The following is a 15020-nucleotide window of genomic DNA, read 5'->3' as shown; positions in this document are numbered from 1 at the left end:
AATTTACAATGTTAACTCTTAATGTATCTAAACTATACAGTACCTCAGTTTTTTTAAAGTGTTTCTAAGATTCTATTTTTACTAGTTACGCTGCTGGCCAGTATGACTTACCATAGTGTCTTCACACTGTATCACTGTACATTTTAATACCACAACTCTGTACATACATCTGATTAGCACTACTCAGTATTTTATACTGTTACATGCACTATAGTTACCAAACTTATTCTTGTTGTACTGTACTTGTGCTGTATGATGACAATACATTTGAATACAATCGAATGTAATCTAATTTGTGTGTGTGTGTGTGTGCGTGCGCGTGCGTGTGTGTGTGTGTGTGCGTGTGTGTGCGCGTGTGTGTGTGTGTGTGTGTGGAGCATTGTTTTACCTGATGCCCTCTGATATTCTCGTCCCATCACCAACACGTCCTCCAATCTGCCAATCAATCACACACTATTTGTTAGCAAACATCACACTTACACATTTACATGTAGTCATTTAACTGACGCTTTTATCCAAAGAGACTTACAAGTTCTGTACAACAAGTCAGCAGGAAGGGTACAACTCTGGCAGCTAAGGCTATAAGTAAGATTGTTCATCAAACAGTGGTAATCACGTATATCTCCACCATCACAATACTAAATACGTATGAACCCACAGAAACAACTAAACTATTAATCCAAATAATAATGCAGGACCTCTTTAGGGGGTCTTTAATTAATTGGCATGCAACGAACTGGACATGCAATTGGAGCTGCACACACACACGGGATACACACACACATGCATTGTCTTTCCTCAGAGTCTCTGCGCCTAACCCATCCCGTCGTCCTTCCCCCCATGGGCAGCCGGGAGCAGATAGGGCGTCAACGTGAGCCACGCCCCGGGGACCAATCCAAGTGCTCCTGGCTGTCCGTCTTCGCCAAGGATGCCACAGCGTTAGCGATCTGTTGTTGTGCATGTTTTTCCATCGGGTTTATCTTAACGGGGGGGGGGGAACCCTTGCGAGCACGGGGGGAGAACATGCAAACTCCACACAGAAGGGCCTGGGAGATACCCCACCTGGGTACCTGGCATCATGGAAACCTGGTCCCCAAGCGGGAATCGAACCCTGGACCTTCTTGCTGTGAGGCGACAGTGTTAACCACTACACCACCATGCCGCAGCTATCAATGACTTCACACAGGAAGAACTTGAACCACAGCAAAGCTACCCTCAGGACAAATATAGTTTTGTTAACTAAAGTTACCCAGGACAAAGTAGGTAAATGTATCTATGTTCCAGTTTTATGTACTGTAGAGCTCAATACACTCTGTACCGATCAAAAATACCACCAACCTGGTTGTGTGGCAATAAAGGAATTTTGTATCTTGTTGTATCTTGACATAAATATAGGCAATACAATTTTATAAAAAATAGGAGAAAAAGAAACAGTGCAAACAAGCGTGCAGATGAGGGTCTGTACTCTGTATCGATTATAGTATACGTTACATACATAATATAGGCAATAAACTATCTGATTGTGTACTATTACATATAGTGAAGCTACTCCCCAACATTGTCCACTAAATCCGTATGATATAAAATGTATACATTTCTTAGTCACCACTGTTAATAATAAGTTAGTATGATGATAAGACTAGGATGTGGCGTCCAGAGGGATTTCCACAAAGCACTATATTTCCCTTTCAGTATCATCGTTCTCTCTCTCTCTCTGCTCTTTACTTATTCATCGCCACTAATGGCATGTTGTGTGATGTGTCACATCCTTATGCATTATATAAACAAGAATCAGAATAATTTAGGAAGGATTCAATCAATTTCACTTTGGGAAATCTTAAGCCTATAGATAGAGTTTGAGAACTAGTTAAATAACCCATATACCTCTGTATATATATTTTTTTATTCTTACCGTATATATATATATATATATATATATATATATATATATATATATATATATATATATATATATATATATATATATATATATATATATATATATATATATATATATATATATACAGTATCCACATCTGTCTGTACCGGCATATAATCCTCTTTACATATCTATAGATACTATATCTATATCTTACACATTACACATTATATCTGTACATATCCCTTACCTACTCTTACTAGTTACACTGCGGGCCAGTATGACTTACTACTACCATAGTGTATTTATACCTGTATCCCTTTACATACAGTAATATGCAATGTACAGGTGATTAAACTGGGTATTAAATGTATAAATTAGTACTACTGAGTAAGAGTGCTAATCAGATGTATGTACAGAGTTGTAGTACTAAGTAATAGTGCTAATCAGATGTATGTACAGAGTTGTAGTACTAATATTATTAGTACTACAACTCTGTACATACATCTGATTAGCACTATTACTCAGTAGTACTCATTTATACATTTAATACCCAGTTTAATCACCTGTACATTGCATATTACTATTGCACTTTACTGTCACATTTGCACTCTGGTTGGATGCCAAACTTCTTTCCGTTATACTGTAGTGTACGACAATACATTCGGATCCAATCTAATCTAACATGAAACTATGAACCTGGAAGTGGACTGTCTAGGCGTGTTGTGAAAGACAGAACACTCTACAAGAGAATATGGGAAAGTCATGACAAGATAAAAACCCTTCCTAGGGGACCGACTGTGTGTATCGTGTGACTGACTGCTGCTGAGAGCGAGCAGGATATTCAGGAAATACCGGCTCCACCTTGGAGCAACATATGGCCCAACAACTCAAACAGTCAACAAGAGAGAAAGCCTGATACCTTCTTTAGTGACGGGCACAGAGGTGTGGTGCTGTGACTATTACAAAAGACTTTTCGGGGCGGGCCCGTTCCCACATTGATGGAGAACTCACATAACAATGGCGCGTGTGCTTCTGTTGGTGACATATCGGTCTCCCCCTTGTAGCGAGATGCATGCAGCTGCAGCACCACGTCGCCCCAGCGGGTTGAGGACCCAGCGGGTTGGGGACCCAGCGGGATGAGGACCCTCGCTTCCATTGGCTGATTTGCTGATTGATTTCGCTTCCACCCAATGGCTGAATTGGAGTGTTGCACTGCGGGCATTGGCTGATCCTGTGGTGGAGGGGGGCGGCTACGACGCGCTGACGAAGAGCGGGCTTACCGGTCACCGCAGTCTCGTCCAGTCGTCCTCTACAGGGGGGGAGGGGGGTGGATACTGGGGGGGAGGGGGGTGTAGGCATTAAACCCATGTCGATTCGCCATATTATGATTGGCTTATTAAACTGTTCTTAGGCTTTTATGTAGCCTATTAGTAAGATTAAGAATACATCATGTGTTGTGTTTATTTTTACCTTTCCGTTTATAAAATTAAAGTTTTGCCATACGCCCCGTTTTTGTATTCATCAATGTATGTATCAATATCTGGAATGAATGAATGAATGAAAACTTTATTAACAGATTGCAGAATGGGTACAGTACGATGCGAATGCACGTTAAAAAAAAAAAAAAAAAAAAATTGAAGGGAATCGAACTCGCTCGCGAGAAAAGAGCCATAGGATCCACAGCCATGCAGTCTTGCCAATTGAGCTATTTCTGGATACTGAATAAGCGGCGGTTACTGGCATATAGCTCTGCCGCTCCGCTCCGCGCGTCACGTGCCTGTCGGTAACATATATGACATACATGACATACAGATAGACAGTACTGCTCCATCTATACATTTATGACATACCAGATTTGCAAATACAGTACTGTTTGTGATACAAAAAGAGTCCAGAAAGAAAAGAGTATATACATTATATATGGGAATAGGAATGACTCCTATTTCCTATTAGTTGGCTATTTATATATTATATGGTTATTGTAAGGAAGTTGAGCTGAGGACTATTGCAGAACCCAGCGGGCTGAGGACCCAGCGGGCTGAGGTCTATTGCAGAACCCAGCGGGCTGAGGACCCAGCGGGCTGAGGTCTATTGCAGAACCCAGCGGGCTGAGGACCCAGCGGGCTGAGGTCTATTGCAGAACCCAGCGGGCTGAGGACCCAGCGGGATGAGGACCCAGCGGGATGAGGACCCTCGCTTCCATTGGTTCCATTGATTGAAAACTTTATTAACAGATTGCAGAATGGGTACAGTACGATGCGAATGCACGTTAAAAAAAAAAAAAAAAAAATTGAAGGGAATCGAACTCGCTCGCGAGAAAAGAGCCATAGGATCCACAGCCATGCGGTCTTGCCAATTGAGCTATTTCTGGATACTGAATAAAGGGCGGTTACTGGCATATAGCTCTGCCGCTCCGCTCCGTGCGTCACGTGCCTGTCGGTAACATATATGACATACATGACATACAGATAGACAGTACTGCTCCATCTATACATTTATGACATACCAGATTTGCAAATACAGTACTGTTTGTGATACAAAAAGAGTCCAGAAAGAAAAGAGTATATACATTATATATGGGAATAGGAATGACTCCTATTTCCTATTAGTTGGCTATTTATATATTATATGGTTATTGTAAGGAAGTTGAGCTGAGGACTATTGCAGAACCCAGCGGGCTGAGGACCCAGCGGGCTGAGGTCTATTGCAGAACCCAGCGGGCTGAGGACCCAGCGGGCTGAGGTCTATTGCAGAACCCAGCGGGCTGAGGACCCAGCGGGCTGAGGTCTATTGCAGAACCCAGCGGGCTGAGGACCCAGCGGGATGAGGACCCTCGCTTCCATTGGTTCCATTGATTGAAAACTTTATTAACAGATTGCAGAATGGGTACACGTGACCGCCACAGGCCCTGATTGATTGATTGATTGAAAACTTTATTAACAGATTGTAGAATGGGTACAGTGACCGATTGATTGATTGTTTGATTGATTGATTGATTGATTGAAAACTTTATTAACAGATTGCAGTGACGTCACAGGCCCGGATTGATTGAAAACTTTATTAACAGATTGCAGAATGCAGTGCAGCGCAATACACACAATTGTTAAGGGGATGCAGACCATGCAGTACTGTTACATTTGTGACATACAGTAAATATATACAAGGGGGAGGGAACTGTACATTTATGATGAATTGAAAATGGAAGTCTTTCTCTGGTCTGCATCCCCTTAACAATTGTGTGTATTGAGCTGTACTGCAGATATATTTCATTTGCCTTACTTATTTACATAAGTATTATAGGCCTACAGCAGTATTGTACATACAGTAACTATAGAGAGTGTGCTGACCTACGGTGTGTCTGTGTGGTTCTCCAGCTGCACAAAGGCAGAGCAAGAGGCTCTACAGAGGGCGGTGAAGGCCTCCGTCACCTCCGTCTTCACCTCCCGCTGCCTCCACCGCTCCAAGTGTATCATCAAGGACCAGTCTCACCCAGCACATCACCTCTTTACCGGCCATACATGCCAAGAGTTCAAGATTTAAGAACAGCTTTTAAGTCCAGTGTGTCATATTATTAATAGATGTATACAAGTGGGACTATGTCCAAAAAGATGGAAGGAGGCTAAGGTTACTCCTTTACCCAAAGACTCCAAATCATTTTTTAATGAGGGCAACTCCAGACCTATAAGCATTTTACCAGTTTTAATCAAAATCATGGAAAAGTGTGTTTTTGCACAAATCCAAGAATATTTTCAGTTTAACAGTCTGGCTACAGAGTCTCAACATGCATACAGAACTGGTCACTCCACATCGACTGCTCTAGTTCAGATGACTGACGACTGGCTCAGAGCTATTGATAACTCCATGATAGTGGGAGCTGTGTTTTTAGATTTCAGTGCTGCATTTGATGTGCTTGACCATTCTCTCTTGATTGATAAACTATGGTTTTAATCCCCTGGCTTTGATGTGGATGCAGTTATCCGTCCTCCAGATCTCAGCAGGTTTATTTGAATGGCAGCCTATCTAGTAGTAGAAGTTTGGAGTGTGGTGTTCCACAGGGGAGCTCCCTAGGGTCTCTGCTCTACTCAGTGTTCACCAATGACCTACCGTGGGCTACTAAGAATGCCAAATTGGTCCAATATGCAGATGATTCCACCTTGTATTATGCTTGTCCATCAAATGGTATGCTTAATGAAGTCCTGAGCAGAGAATTTAATGATGTGAATGATTGGATAGTAGCTAACAGGCTTGTACTGAACATCTCTAAGACAAAAAGTATGGTGTTTGGATCGAGGCATGGGTTGTCTTGTAACCCAAAGCTTATTTGAAATTCATGAAACTCCATAGTTAAGCAAGTTGAAAGCATTAAGCTCCTTGGAGTGACACTGGATAGTACTCTATTTTGGTCAAACCACATCACTAACATTGTCTCAAAGATGGGAAGAGCTGTAGGCATCGTTAGAAAATGTGCTTCTTTTGTTGATCGTCCTCTTCTACGTCAGATTATTCAGAGTCTAGTCCTGTGTCATGTTGATTATTGTTCTGTGATCTGGTCATCTGCCACCAAAGGTGAGATCAGGAGACTACAGGTAGTCCAGAACAGGGCAGCACGGTTGGCTTTGGGTTGCTCACTAAGGTCCAATGTCAACCGTATGCATGCTGGTCTCTCCTGGCTCACAGTTGAAAAAAGGTTATCGTCTAACTCATTTGTATTGTGTAAATCAGTCATTAACAGCAAGACTCCATATTTTGTGTTTGAGCAACTTGTTTACAGAAGCTCTATACAAGACCATAATAGAAGAGGGGCCAGAAATGGTCAGTTTGTACTCCCTCGTCCTAGAACCAATGCTTTAAAGCGTTTTATAGGTGCATAACACTCTGGAACAACCTACCTAGTTATCTCTACACTTTTAGTAAATCGATTTTTAAAAAGAAACTAAAAACTAAATTACAGCTGTTGCCTTAATGTATGGGTTTTTTCCTATTAGCCTACAAGTTATCATTTTGTATCTTTAAAAATGGATATTTATTGTATGTTTTGTTAATTGTTTAGTTTTTTATTTCTATCTATAGCATCTGTGAAAGTATCTTATTTGCTACTAAATCCTTGTTTTTAACTTTTGTATTGATCTATGCATTAACTGTTTTATGTATTGTGTTGTGTGGACCCCAGGAAGACTAGCTGGACTAGCTGGGAGCCATGGCACCAGCTAATGGAGATCCTTAATAAAAACATTTAAAAAACATCAGTAAAAAATTAATAAAAAGACAGGCATAAAATGAGTTCAAGTTCTTTACTTGTCAAATACACAACGCATGTAATGACATTTTTGTATTTCGAGCTCAGACTCAACAGTGCACAACAATGAAAACAACAGTGCACAACAATGAAAACAAGAATGATAACAATAAGTAGTAGCAGTAATTTTAAATATAAAATAAGATGAAATAGTAAATTATTTGCAAAATAAATGAATGCAACACTCCCAGACATACCCCACGCGAAGGTAAGGAAAAACTCACTAAAACCTAGCAATAGGAAAAAAATGCTCCACAGGCAGTGTGGAGGTGAGAAACCTTAGAAGGGCCATTCAAGGGGGGATCTCCCTTCTTAGATGTCGGTGATAGTAGTGTTGCAGACGGACAGTTGGTAAGCATGCACTCATGTGTGTAGTGAAACAGATGAGTGCATGCAATAGCAAATCAAATTATTTATAAGTAAGTAAGTAAGTATTTATAAAGCACCTTTCAGCTAGTGTAGTTACGTTTTTATTAGTGGTCAGAGTTGGGTCCACAGGACTAACCAAGTCCCATGGATCCATCAGTGGCCGTGTATTGTGTGCGTATGTCAGTGGTCAGAGTTGGGTCCACAGGACTAACCAAGTCCCATGGATCCATCAGTGGCCGTGTATTGTGTGCGTATGTCAGTGGTCAGAGTTGGGTCCACAGGACTAACCAAGTCCCATGGATCCATCAGTGGCCGTGTATTGTGTGCGTATGTCAGTGGTCAGAGTTGGGTCCACAGGACTAACCAAGTCCCATGGATCCATCAGTGGCCGTGTATTGTGTTGCAGACTACACACTTGAGGGCATGCTTACCAACTGTTAGTGAACACAGATGAGTGCATGCAATAGCAACTGAACATTTGAAAGATTGAAGATAGAGCTGATAGCGAATCTATTTGAGGCACAGGGGCGGCGCAGAGAGGGTCGCGACCTCCCCGACATCATCGCGGGACGTCCAGCACTCCAGTCACCACTACGAGACCTCCGGAGACAGGAGGGCACGCAGAGAGGGTCGCATCTTCCCGGCCTTCATCAGGGGACGTCCGACACTCCGGTCAGCACTCCAGGACAGCAACTCACAGGGGGACAGGGAGACGGGACAGGCGTTAGACAGCTCGTGTGATTCTAGTGGGCGGACATAGCAATATACCACAGTGAATAGAGTAGATATATGAAGTAAGCATATTATGTGAATAGAATAGAAGTACTTACCCAGAAATGAAACAGTTATGTTATTTCGCGCGACTGTACATTGTAACATTAACACAGCGCACCCTAACTGCTTGTGTATTCTAGCAGTTTAGAGGTTATTTTGTACAGTACCTTTATCTGCACTGAACATACATTTCTACAGTACATGCAGTTGTTGAGGTAGATAACTGTGATTATGTTTATTTATTTATCTCTCTCTGTGAGCAAAACCTATTAATATTACATATGTGTTGGCGGAATCGCGTCAAATGTTTGTGAATAAAACGCCAGAAAGTTACAAAGTAGCCTACAGTTGACAGCTGGGCTGTGTTAACATTACAATGTACAGTCGCGCGAAATAACGTTATGAATGCCCAAAATAACATAACATTACAAAGTACAGTTGACAGCTGGTGTAACTCTAGCCCCTTTCGTGACGTTCGGTTTGCAAGCCTGGGGCTTTTGTGACCGGAGTCACTTGCTCACACGCCCCAATTACCCAGTAGAGAAACGACCAAGCGTCATCAAGGGGCTCGCGGTGTGTCAAGAATACATCAGATCTGAATTTCAAAGATACCCAGCGTACAATATGGGTCTAACACAGCTTCACGATGGGGTCTGGAAGCTCGGAGTTGCTGATAAACATTTTAAATCATTTTCATAAAACGAGTGTACTCACAGAGCGAACCTTGGCAAAATGGCTGGTGCGTCCAGCGATCACTGCACTCCCCATCGGTCCCTGTTGGTCATTACAACAATACACAGGAGACGCGCTCAGCAGATTCTACCCTGTAATGGCCTATAGGTAATGACCAACAGGGACCGATAGGGAGCGCAGTGATTGCTAAACGCACCAGGCATGCGACAAGGAAAGTTGCAGAAGGAGAAGACGCCATCTTGCTGCCAGAGTTCGCTGTGAGTAGCACTTTGTGTTTCCCAACAATGTTTTAAACTGTTTATTGGCAACTCCGAGCTTCCAGACCCCATCGTGAAGCTGTGTTAGACCCATATTGTACACTGGGTATCTTTGAAATTCAGATCTGATGTATTCTTGACACACCGCAAGCCCCTTGATGACGCTTGGTCGTTTCTCTACTGGGTAATCGGGGCGTGTGAGCAAGTGACTCCGGTCACAAAAGCCCCAGGCTTGCAAACCGAAAGTCACGAAAGGGGCTAGTGTAACTCCAGCCTAAAACTGCAAGCGTATGGATACAGGGTGAGATACAAGACCGTATGCCCCGAGGGGGCAGGAGGAGTCAGTCACTCAGAAGGTTCAGCACTGCAGGACAGGCGGTATGAAGCTGTTCCACCAGCTGGGGGACGGGTATACGGTGCCCAGGTACTCATCTCCCTGCAGGAGAGAGAGAGATAAGAGCTATAGCAGCAGTGCAGCAGGCTAAACCAAAACACCAACAACCAACCGAAAAATACTCACTCAACATGTTCCCGTTTGCTTCCATCTCTTTGTAATCCTCCGGTCAAATTCCTCCCGTTCACTGAAATAGTAGACATAAAAATCACAACTTTGTTGACAGAAACATTGAAAAGGATATATATATTTACATTCTCTACCCTCACCTGTGATGTATAGATGGACCCTTTAGGAAGAGCTGTTCAGCCTGCAGCAATGGCACGTTCTTATCCAGAGTAAGGCCATGAATGATCGCCTATCAAAAGAATGTATGTAATTTAATAATAAATAAAAAAATTTATCTGATCCAGTCTACCAATACAAAACAGCAAACCATTATACAAGTCCATACACAAGTGGCACTATTGCAGGCAACCTCTTTATACGTTTTGAAAGTGCAGGAGCAGCTATGATGATCCCTACCTCCGGAAACAGAACCTCCAGGATGAACTCCACTTCATTTGTTAATTCCACCTGTAGTGTTTTGTGCAATATGTGCCTAAGATGCCTGAAGAGGGTGTTTTGGTGTTCCTCAGTGTCGAGGTAGACGGGGACCTCAGGGGACTTCTGGTGGAAGTATTTCGCCTTCCCGTTGATGAGTACATCCTGACAACAATTTTGTGACAATAGAATCAGTGCTTTGTGTGGTGGTTATGTGAATCAAAACAGGCATGAAACGTCAACGTACTGTACATTCATTCAAAAGATACAGTACAAAAATTTAGTCAGTTAAATTATGTAAGTTGATCATATTCCTAAAGACCCTAAAGGTGAAGCGTTACTTTGAGATCAAATATGAAAATTTGCAAAATACCACCAAATGCTGTTCAGCGTTCTGTGATTGGACAATGAGGTCCACCAGTCTCTTCTCCTCTGCAGATTGGTCAATGGCTGCCTGCACATGGGCTGGAAGTTTCGTAGTGCTCCCACTCCCGCGTGGGAGTCTGTACACCGGGGTATGGTTTCCCTCAAGCAACCGTCTGGCTTCATTGGTCCAGAAGGCAAAATGGGGGACCCTGATGTAAACAAGACGAAAGTCTTTCTCTGGTCTGCATCCCCTTAACAATTGTATGTATTGAGCTGTACTGTACCCATTCTGCAATCTGTTAATAAACTTTTCAATCAATCAATCAAACATCTGGCCATACCTTCAAAACAACAACATTAATCTTAAGTATTGGATAGGAAAAGGCTATGGCCTTGATGCCTGGGCTTTTTCCTATATCTTTTTAATGATGTTATACTGATAGAATGCAGGTGTTAATTTATGCATCCAACAAATGCTCCATTAGGTTTCAGATGTTTTACATCTTCTGCCAGTGACCCTATAAATTAAGTGTTACCAAAATGAATAAACGTATTAGTCAGGGCTGTCATACCCTTGTACTTGGAAACGCTCCATTAGAAAGAGACACCACCACTTGCGGATCGAAGGCATGTCCATCTGAAAGAAATTAGAGTGACGAGGATCATCTTTAGTCCATAATGTATTCCTTCGGCCATACGACTTAAGAGGTCTCCTGGGTTCAAGGTAGTGGTAGGAGATAGAGTTAACAGCAAAGGAGGAAGTCACATACTTAGGATGCGTTTTGGACAACACCTTATCAGGGGTGAGCATGGCACAAAAGGTGGTCACAAAGATCAGAGAATAAAATGTCTCTGTAGAGTGTCCACCTATATTAACAGGTCAGCAATGGAAGTCCTGGCAGGGGCACTGATCCAATGTCATCAGGGGTGAGCATGGCACAAAAGGTGGTCACAAAGATCAATCAGAGAATAAAATATTAACAGGTCAGCAATGGAAGTCCTGGCAGGGGCACTGATCCAATGTCATTATGACTATGCATGCTCCTCCTGGTACACTGGCATCACAGTAGCACTGAAAGGTAGGCTACAGACAGCTCAGAACAAATTAGTTAGAATGATTTTAAAAAGGACCTTACAGACACATTTTAACAGCCTCAAAATGGCTCAGGGTTGAGGAGAGGGTCTCTCAATTAAAACTCAACATGACACACAGGACACTCTGGAATACTGTCCCTCAATATCTTAGTGGATATTTTAACATGGTAAGTAGGGATGTCCGATATTATCGGCCGATATCGGCAGTAAAATGTGATATCGGAAAATATCGGTATCGGTTTAAAAAAAACAAAAAACAAAATATTTGTTATATATATATCCAGTGAAATTATTAGTTACCTGAAATTATTCCGTTTTTTGGGGTGGGAAACCCTGCATATATCGGTATCGGTTGATATCGGTATCGGAAATTAAGAGTTGGACAATATCGGAATATCGGTAAAAAAAGCCAATATCGAGCATCCCTAATGGTAAGGGATGTACACAGACATGCCACCAGGGGGAGTCCTACAGACATCGTCCCAGTGAGATGCAGTAGAAAAGCCTATGGCTTTATTGTGTTTATTTGAATCATATTGGTAAATGGAGAAATGTATACCGTTCATAGTGATTTACATTTACATTTAGTCATTTAGCTTTTATCCAAAGCGACTTACATGTTCTGTACGACAAGCCATCAGGAAGGGCACAACTCTTATCAGCTGAGCAACAATGTTCATCAAAGTGTTGAGTGCTACAGTGTAGGTTAGTTTATTAGGACAAGTGCATGACAGTACGGTTAGATATATATATATATATTTTTTTTTAATTCAGATAATGGTTGAAGAAGTGAGTCTTTAGTCGACGGCGAAAGATTGGATCAAATGTATATGTGTGATTTCGATTCTATCTATCTATTCTCTTCCAGATGAATAGTATGGTGCAAAATAAACATTATTTTAACTCCGTTAATTGTTCTGTGGTTAAATGGTATTCTAACTTACCTCATGGAACTCAAACCCTGTGTTCAGGACAATGGACAGGGTGTACTGGAACAGAGAAAGCGGAAAGCAATATTTATCATAATGTTGACAAAAGCCGGCATGTAATTATTAACAAAAAAATAGACCTTACCATAAGCATAAAAACCCCACAGTCATTTCCATTGCGCTGACGTGGTAGGTACCCCATATCGAGCCCAGTTTCTTCGGTCCAGATCCCAGGGGCAATTTTCTGTGCTAGATTACTATAGAGAAATATATAAATATTATTATTTTATCTACTTTTTCTCCCATTTTCTATTTTTCTCCCATCCCAATTTCGTATCGTCCAATTCTACCCTCCCCTGTCTCGAACGCTGTTAGGCCATGCCTCCCACAAGCCGGCTGCAATGTGGACGAAGCCTTACATCACGTGTCCCCTCCGGTACTCGAGGAAGCAGCCGTCGCATCTTTTCACCTGCACAGCGCGATTCTGCTGTGCAGGCGCACCAACCGACCTGTAGGAGTCGCTGTCCACAACGTCCGATCCCCACCCATCAGCTTCCCACCCCCTAATACTGCCAATTGTATTAGTATGAACGACCAGCCAAGCTGATAGCAATGCGGAGAGAGGGGCTCGAACCCAGCGTATCCTGCATTGGTGGTGAGCGCCTTGCCCACTGCACCACCTAGCCGCCCCAGAAATATATAATTATTGAGAGAAGATAAATGTGACAACCACCACCACCACATTGGTACTGTAAACAGAACAAAACAGAACAAACCAGAGGCTATAGGAACGTAGCCAAACCATTAGGGTTGGGTATGGTTTAATTTGTTTCCAAATTTGTGCCAAAAAAGATATTTCAAAACATTGCTACTTCCTAAATGGTGCCAAAAGCAATAGTTTTCTAGTATTATACATGTTGGAACCAGTACCACTCAGTACTCAGTTATTGATACCCAACCGTAAAAATCATGCACACACAACGTAGTAGAACTTACAGGCTATAGGAACGTAGCCATAACGTAATTTTATATGAACTTGGCAAGCAATATGTCTTATCTGACAACCTAAACAGGACTCTGTAATCCGTATCTGCAAACCCGGATGGATGGTTTTCGTACTGAGAGTCCAAGAAGAGCAAATGTCTCTGCAATGGCCGCATGACCTATAATTTGGTAATGGGTCAATAGTTGCACAACAGTTTCACAGTCATTAGGACAAGGAGTAGAGCTGTATTTCATAGTTGTTAGTTGGAATACACATTATTCAAACTGCACACATTATTCAAACTGCCCAATAACCATATCATCTAATGACAGTAACATAGCCTTACACAGAGAACGTAGTGGTCTGGCCCATATGCGTTGGTCCAAGCTGGGAAGACTAAGAAGTCTTTCATGTGTAGACGTTCCTAACATAAATGAAAAAAAATCATCATTATACATAACTACATTTTTAACGGCATTAATATTTGTAACAGCAATTTCTTTTTTTACTTTGTTAGTTTATGTACACAGACTTACTGGAAAGTCAAGCATGTCCGGTGGTTTCATCTTCCATGTAGGAACTACGAACATGTCCTCTATATATAAGTCTTTGCCCTAGGGAATAAATAACATTGAAAGACAAATGGTATAACAATGCATAAACAATTGCATTATGTTTCATTTCTGCTATAGTATTTTGTATAGATTTACTTACACGTAGCAGAGCCACTTCTTTAATGATTGCCATGCAGGCATTCCCGATCTGCAAGAAACAAAAATGAGCGAAAAAGCTTAAAAGCAAATATGCTTTCAAGCCCTTCCTTGTGTTCACCTATTACCCAATACTCACAGTTGAATCAAGATCTCTTTGCAATCCCAGGCTGCAGAATTCTTCACGCATCAGACATATGCGTCCCTCTTTGACAATATATTCTGCGCCTGGCCGTGTGTCGTCCAGCACGTAATCGAGCTGTGAATAACAGTTATTAATTATAATCAGTTATTACCAATTTATTTATTTTTATACTGTACACTTTGAATAAGAATTTATATTTGGATTGATTATCTTACCAGTTGGTCCTGGATAGGATTCGATTCCTCATCCCAGAACATCCATGTTCCTGCCGTTATGGAGGGCACAGTGGGGGCTGCTGCCACTAAAAAATATAGAGATTTCCAGTCATTCATGTGAAGGCATGTTTAAAAATCATCAAGTGCAAGAAATTCCTGACCGTGATATGCTGTTAACACCCCACCCCATTACTCACCAAGTGGTTCATCATTGTCCATTGGAGCAGTGGCAGATGTGTCGGACAATACTGGGATTCCTAAACATAAAATAAATATTTCAACAATACTGGGATTAATGTGTTGCATTTTGATATAATGGAGGGCACAGTGGGGGCTGCTGCCACTAAAAAATATATAGAGATTTCCA

Source organism: Notolepis coatsorum (assembly GCF_963971535.1).
Source record: "Notolepis coatsorum genome assembly, chromosome: 14".
In the NCBI taxonomy this organism is placed as follows: Eukaryota; Metazoa; Chordata; class Actinopteri; order Aulopiformes; family Paralepididae; genus Notolepis; species Notolepis coatsorum.
The sequence above is the reverse complement of the archived record's forward strand: the minus strand, read 5'-3'. Positions refer to the sequence as shown.